The 7,188-nt window shown below is 44.8% G+C and overlaps 2 non-coding genes across 2 annotated transcripts; both read left to right on the forward strand.

Moving 5' to 3' along the window:
• Positions 1–2,204: 2,204 nt before the first annotated feature.
• TRNAA-AGC (transfer RNA alanine (anticodon AGC)) lies at positions 2,205–2,276 on the forward strand. The gene has a single exon. It is a non-coding gene; the product is annotated as a tRNA-Ala (tRNA).
• A 4,065-nt stretch (positions 2,277–6,341) lies between these two features.
• Positions 6,342–6,413, forward strand: TRNAA-UGC (transfer RNA alanine (anticodon UGC)). Its single transcript has one exon. It is a non-coding gene; the product is annotated as a tRNA-Ala (tRNA).
• Positions 6,414–7,188: the final 775 nt, after the last annotated feature.

Consider the following 7,188-nt stretch of genomic DNA (forward strand, 5'->3'; position numbering starts at 1 on the left):
AAGACAGTTTCTTCCTGACCCATAGTCATTTATCCTGGAGAGAAGTGAGATCAGCCTCTTCCTAATTGACATCTTGGATCTTCTCCCTATTACATTTTGAAAGAATATCTAAGGGTACTTCCTAATTGGACGAAATACCTCATTTGGGAGAGCGTTAGAATGAAGACCTAAAGGTCCCTGGTAAAATCTCGGGTTTTGGCAATTAGTGTCGCTTTTGCATATTTATTAGCCCTCCCTTAATAGTTGCATCGAATTGGGTTGCAACGCCTTTACAGCTATTTGCAAATCCAATCAAGGTGTGTACGTGACACTGTTTCCTTTGCTGGTATATAAACTTAGGTCCTCCTTGAAGCGCTAACTAACGGAGTGCATATTTTATTCAAAATTTCAAAACCTAGGAAATTATTGGGGTAAGAATTTCCAATATACTAATGCCAATGTACTGATACATTTCTGTTTTGATGCTATCTCGGTCTGCGGAGTGCAGGGGCAATTTCATCACAATTGTGGAAATGACCTGTGGTTTGAACCACTTAGTGGGTGAGTGTGTGTATACACATGCAGTACATGCATGGAAAATCAAATTTCACAAATCAAACTTCTGAATTTCTGTCTGAATCTATTCTATTATTAAACTTCTAGAATAAGGAAAATTTTTGAACCCTGGTAAGCTTTTAAGCAACTACATGAACACCCCAACTTTTCTTGTTGACCAGACATCTTTGCAGTCCTGTACTCCTGTTTGGAATTTCCTGTTTGAAATTCCTGTTTGGAATTTCCAAATTTTAAGTTATTTCTGTTTTGTCACCCAGGAAAATGCAAAAATAAACACTCCTCTATGAATCATTTTGTGAATCATTCTCAAGGGGATATAGAACACTGAAAGACAAAAGCAGGTAAACACATCAAGACTCAGTAACTATAACTTCACCATCTGCCTTGAAATTCTTTTTTGGGGATAATAAGTCTTCTTTTGCATTTTCAAGTATTTTCTCTTCATTTCAAATAACTGTTTCCATTTCAAAGTGTCTGTTTTCCCAGACGAAACTTGAACACTGAATCGGGAGAAAATAACTTATAACACTCCAATATCAGAACTGTATCAAGTTGCAAAAGGAAAATTGGTACAAACTGAGAAGCAGCATCGAAGTACGCACATTACAGAGGAAGTACGGACATTACAGAGGAATCACACTGCCTTCATTGGGTCACTTCGCCCGTCTGAATTCAGAAGTGCTTTATTTGATTGGACAATGTTTCTGCCAGGCCAACAGAAATGCTTACATGGGGCGCCCTGCACAGCTCCCCACTGTGCTCTCTGCACCGCGCTCTCCACCGGAATCCCTGCGCACAGGACACCCGGGTCTCTGGGACGCACGCTTTCATCCCACTTTGGGCCGGGGCCGGGTTGGTGCGGAGCTGGGGGTGCGGCTGCGAGACCCAGAGTCACCCCAGGCCCAGAAGCGGGCCTGGCCTCGCCGGGGCTTGGAAGAGAGAAGTTCTCCGCGGCGGCCGTGGGGTGCTCTGCGCCCCGCGAGGGGACAGAAAAGCACGAGGCAGTAGAGGATTTCACCACCAAGACGTCCGTACCGGCGCGGCCCGGGTCTCCAGCGCAACCATTAGGGAACCACAGCGCCCAGGTCTCCTGAGACGGGCGTGGAAGACCGAGGGGCACTCAAGGCCTTTCCCCTCCGCGCTGCCGTCCTGCCCTCCGAGGAGACCGTCTGCTCTCTTGACCCCTGTTCTGGGCTAACGCAGCTGTTTCTCGGCCTTGAGGAGGGCCGGGGGCGTCTGGCCCCACACCCAGTCCTGTGAGCTCATGCCAATTCGCTTTTTCTACACTCCTGGACCTAAATTTCCCGCGACGCTCTCGCGGTCCCGGTTTTCACATCATCCCTGCACTCTACCTGGTCCAGGTGGAGAGGCAGCGATGTGGAGTCTCAGGAGAAGGCTCCATCCTGGCGCTGTCCTTGGTGGGCTGCAGCTCCCAAGCCGCGATGAGGTCCGCTCGGCGCAGTCCCTGGAGCGGCTGACAGCTGAGCGAGCTGCAAGATGCGGGAACGGGGTCTTCCACTTCAGAATGCAAAGTCCTGTTCTTGAGGGTTTCAGAAACAGCAGAGCGGACTTCAACCTCTCAGTAAATCCTCAAACACCAAGAGATCAAACTGACGCCAGTACCAGGGCACAGAAGGTAATAAGTCATGGGGGGTGTAGCTCAGTGGTAGAGCATGTGCTTAGCATGCGCGAGGCCCTGGGTTCAATCCCCAACATCTCCACTCTCTTCTGGAGTTGGCATAGTAGGAGAGCAGATGGCCTCGCGGCCTAAAATTTGTCTCTGGGGGTGTAGTGGGTTCAAGGATTTTAAGGATTGTAGCGAGGGAAGATGTGACCATTTTGAAAAGCAAGTTCAAAGTAGAAAAGGAGACAGTGTTATTTCAGTAGGTGAACAGAAGCTAAAAGGAGGGGGGCCAGAGCTGTCAGTTCAGCACTAAACGTGTGAGCCAAAAGGAAGGAAGACAAGAGATCTGTCAGTAGCAGAATGTAGCTGATATGATTGACAAAGCATTTCCTAAGTATTCAGACAATTTATTCTGTGAGGAAAATGAAGCAAGTTTTTCTGAAAGCTACAGCAGTTTTGGGTGAAACCAACCAGATCATCCTGTGGGACAAACAGCTTCAGCACCTTCTCTTGTCTATTTCTTTGGTTCCAGAAGATGGAGGGAGAGGTACCATTCGGGAATGTCCTACCTCCTGTCTGTCCACTCTCCCTCCTCTTAATGAAAATTTCACAGTGAATCAGTCGGATAGAGTTTCTGCTTAGTTGACTTTCTATGCAACCTGATTGATAACCAGATTAAAATCATATAAATTGCAGGCTCTTTTGCCTAGAAAAGTTTCCTCCAAAGTCGCACAAAAATTTGGCAAAATCTTGTACTTCATCAACATTTGAAGTTTGAGAAAGACCCGGGAATCCGGCTCAAATACTGCTTCTTTTGTTCTTTCCTCATTCTAGAGAAAATTCTGTCCAAACGAGGTTCTATAATGAAGAGTAGCTTTAAAAAACCTGAACTTTATCTTTAGAGAAGTCATCAGTTTACAGAAAAAGTGCACAGAATGTGCACCTCACCCCACAGAGTATTTTCTATTAACACATGGTGTTAATGTGGTGCTGTCTTTAAAACTGAGGAACCAATATTCATATATTTTTAGTAATGAAAGTCCACAGCTTACATTAGGATGGTTAAATGAATTGGCAGGGGCCTGGAGGCAACTTATCTGTATATGTCTATAAAGTAAAGGCCAACATATCTGTATGTGTTGAAATTGCTCATACATTTCTAAGGCAAGTTTTCTATGGGACAAGTTATCTGAGACTCTCCGACTGTATACAACTGCTAGGAGGTCATGACATTCTTTGAACCTGAGTTTCCAATTCCCCAAAACCAGGAATTTTGTGAAAGGTAAATAAGTTCTATTAGGTTGCATTCCAACCTCCCATAAGTCTTGCTTTCCCTGTAAATTTTTACTTAAGCAACCATATTTTTGTTGTGTAACCTCATTGTGCCTTACTGCACAAGGTATCTCTTTTTTGGGAGAAAGCAGAGTGCTTCTGTTTAGACATTCAACGTTCTTCAATTTGCAACTTGTCTCCTTTTGATGAATAAATAGACTTTACTTTTTGCATTCTTAAAATTCATCCTTTATTTGGCAGGGTTCACATTGTGTGTACAGTGCAATGGATTTTGACCATTGTGTAATGTCATATATCCATCAATGCCCTGTGCTGTTGGCTACAGCTATGAACCTAAGGAATGTTAAAGTAAAATGAGAGAGAAAGGGATCAGGGGATCTGGAGACATCAGTCTTCAGACAAGTTTATTTCAGGCAGGTGCACAATTTATATACTGGTAAGAACTATGATAAATGTTGTTTGTTAGCAAAAGCTAAGGAGCATGCAGTGCAAAAACAAGTTGAAGTAAATACTTCTAAGGTGAGAATGTTCTCTTCCTTTAAGCAAGTCTCTTCCACACATCATTGTGCTTTATCTGCACACCTAAGTTTCTATTGAAGTTTCAGATCCTTAAAGCTCAAGTCTACACTCCCTCATAGTTTATGACTTGTGTCTGCAAGCTTTAGGTTAAACATCAACCTTTTAACTCCTACACTGTGCTCCATCTATTTATGCTTCTCCACCTCACCTCCATTGGATATGTAAAAGGGAGGTCATAAAGATCAAAGGAGATCATGGATGTGAACTGTACAAGTCCAAGAGGACAGGAAACTTCATAACGAGCAGACCGTGCTCCATTCTCTCTAGATTTAGGACTTGCCCCGAACAGAGAAGTATCTAATCAGACATTGTCTTCTCCAGACAGAGCTGTCCAATGGAACTATAAAGCAAGCCATAAATTAGCAACACTTTTGTAGGTTCAAATTTTCTAGTAGCCATATTAAAAGAATAAAAAAAAGATAAAACTCTTTAATAACAAATACAATTAACATTATAGATCGAAAGCATTATCATGTCAAGAGGAGAGGTAATCAATATAAAACTATTAACAAGCTATTTTATATTTTTCTCATATTAAGTCATGAAAATCTGGGATATATATTACATTTACACCGTATCTCAATTTGGGCTAACCATAGTTCAAATGTTCAATAAACAGATGTGGCTAGTGCCTACCATATTGGACAGTGAAGGTTTAAACATGAACTTCAGCTCTTTGCAGGTTTTCAAAATTAAGTAAATATGGCATGAATGTGTTCCACTTCAAAATTAAATGTGTAAATCTGCAGAGGATTCTGTATTAATGAATTCCTCCTGTAGCTTATATGTATAGATGTTCCAATAGCATTGTTGGTAGACAGCTTGAATTTTGCTACAGCTCTTTAATTTTTCCAAATTCCCAATGTCTTCATGACACAAAGAGATAAAATTCTAAATCCCTGAGAATCTAACAGGAATCCAGGTTTCTCCAGGTGCAACGCAGGATAATGACCACAGAGGTTTCTGCAGTCTTTCCTGATATCGCTGTTACAGCTTAAACAGCTGATATGCCGCCACCTCTCCCTATGTACACACGCAGTAAAGCAGACACACACACACGTGCATACATTAGTGTTTGTGTGTGACACTTACCTAATTCTCTCCTTCTGTGAATCCTATTTCTCCCCATTCACTGTCCTTATTTCACAAATCCAAACAGACAACCACAGAACAAAATCTGCAGGCAAATCATCTTCTGCCAATTTCAAAAGGGAGCAGTGTTATTTTATGATTAATGACAAAGACTCATATAACAGTCAAAGTAAAGGTAAGGGCTGTTAATAGGCACTAGAAGGCTGGTGCCAGGAGAGGGTTTTCCACAGTCTCAGGTGCTTCAAAGAACACCAGCTCAGTCATGATAAATCCCAGCGTTAAGAACAGCCCAGAGAAAGCTGATTTGTGTGTTTCCTCCTAACTCGAGAATGGGTCTCCTATCCCCAAATGTCAAGGCTCACTCTTCAGCCTTCACCCCCCTTCACATGTGCGCTCCTCCCGGTCATCACACACCCACGGCTGGAGACCAGAGTCCTGGGCCGAGGGCACCTGTAACCACGTCCTCACAGGTGTGTCCCCTGAGCACTCATGGGTCAGAGCCAGGGGTCCTCCCCCCCCACAGGCTTCCTTCCTTCCCAAAAGAATCTGTAAAACCTCCTTTTCTGCACCACCTCCTCCTTGGCTTCTCTCTCTTTTCAACAAGGGCTTCATCCAGTGTTTCCTCTCCTCATTTAATCCTCCATCTATTTGCCTTCGGCTTCCTGCACATAATTCAGACCTTCTCTCCGTCCTGGAAGCTGCGCTTTCGCTCATGCCTTGTGCATTTCTCTTCCGGACGATGTCAGGGCCCCTGAGTCAGCGGGTGCCTAGAGCACAAGCGCAAAGACCCTGCCCAGGAAACGGCGAGTGCATCTTCCCCTGGGATTCTTCTCAGCCCCGCGTTCCTCCGTCAGATCGTCAGATCGGCCCCCAGCATTCGGGCTCAGGACACAGTAACCATCGTGAAGGGCTCCGGGAGGGAAAAGCCGAATGTCAGTAGCTTTCTCTCTCGGGTTGAGGTTTCTGGGGGACACAGAAAGAAATGAAAACAGACTTTATTCCGTGCCACCCATCACAGCAGCCGAGATTACAGCAACTCACCGCGTTCATGCCACTGTGGACCCTTCCTGTGGGATGACGTGACTCGGTCTCCAGGGCTTTACCTTCCATTTCCAGCCCTGCACTAAAAAGTCAGTTCCCTCCACTGCTTCCTCGGTGTTTCCTCCTCTGATAAGCGTTTTTCGGGATGTTTAGGTGAGGGGGTGTAGCTCAGCGGTAGAGCGCACGCTTTGCATGCGTGAGGCCCCGGGTTCGATCCCCGGCACCTCCATACCTTGCTTACATTTTCTTTATCTTCCCGACTTAAAGGAGAACAGTACGGCATTAATTTCTACACTATCCCCGCGAAAATAGAAAGTTAAAAACACACACGGTGGGTTATTTTAATGGCCTCTAGGTCTATGGTGTGAGCCTCGACTTCACCTAAGAGGACTGAAGCAGCAGAGCAGGGCAAGAGGGCAGGGTCGGAAACAAGGGCGCCTCAGCACAGGCTCTGCAACACCATAGCCGCATCCACGCGCCCTTACGGTGGCTGCTGTTTGTACTGTTATGAAAGGGAAGTAAAGACAGAAAGGAGAGGGGCAGGCCCCTTAGTTTCCTTTCGTTCTTTTTGTTTCCTGGGGTGGAGGAATTAGGCAAGCAGAGAAGGCTGTCCACTCCACTGATTCCTCTTCCTGTCCCCACCTATTGACCTGCACAGGGAGCATCGCCCAGAGCTCGGTCCATAAAGAGGCAATGACGGCTGTGAATCCCGAGGTTTTCTAGGTACGAGGCAGGACACTGGATAAAGAATCCAAGAGTGTCAGGCCATTAGAGGCTACCACACAGGAAAGTAAGAAATAACTATCCCAAATGATATTCCCAACTAATATTTCATAATGTCCACTTTCCTGTGATTATTCACTCAGATTTTCTTCATTGTTTTAACTCTATATAAAGCAATGCCAGGGAATCTCAGCATCTAACGGGAACCTTCTATGAATCAGGGAACCGCTTATCTGTCATAGTGGAAAGTGGATACGAAGTAAAATGTGAATATCACAGGT

This window comes from Tamandua tetradactyla, chromosome 5, assembly GCF_023851605.1.
Source record: "Tamandua tetradactyla isolate mTamTet1 chromosome 5, mTamTet1.pri, whole genome shotgun sequence".
NCBI classification, from domain to species: domain Eukaryota; kingdom Metazoa; phylum Chordata; class Mammalia; order Pilosa; family Myrmecophagidae; genus Tamandua; species Tamandua tetradactyla.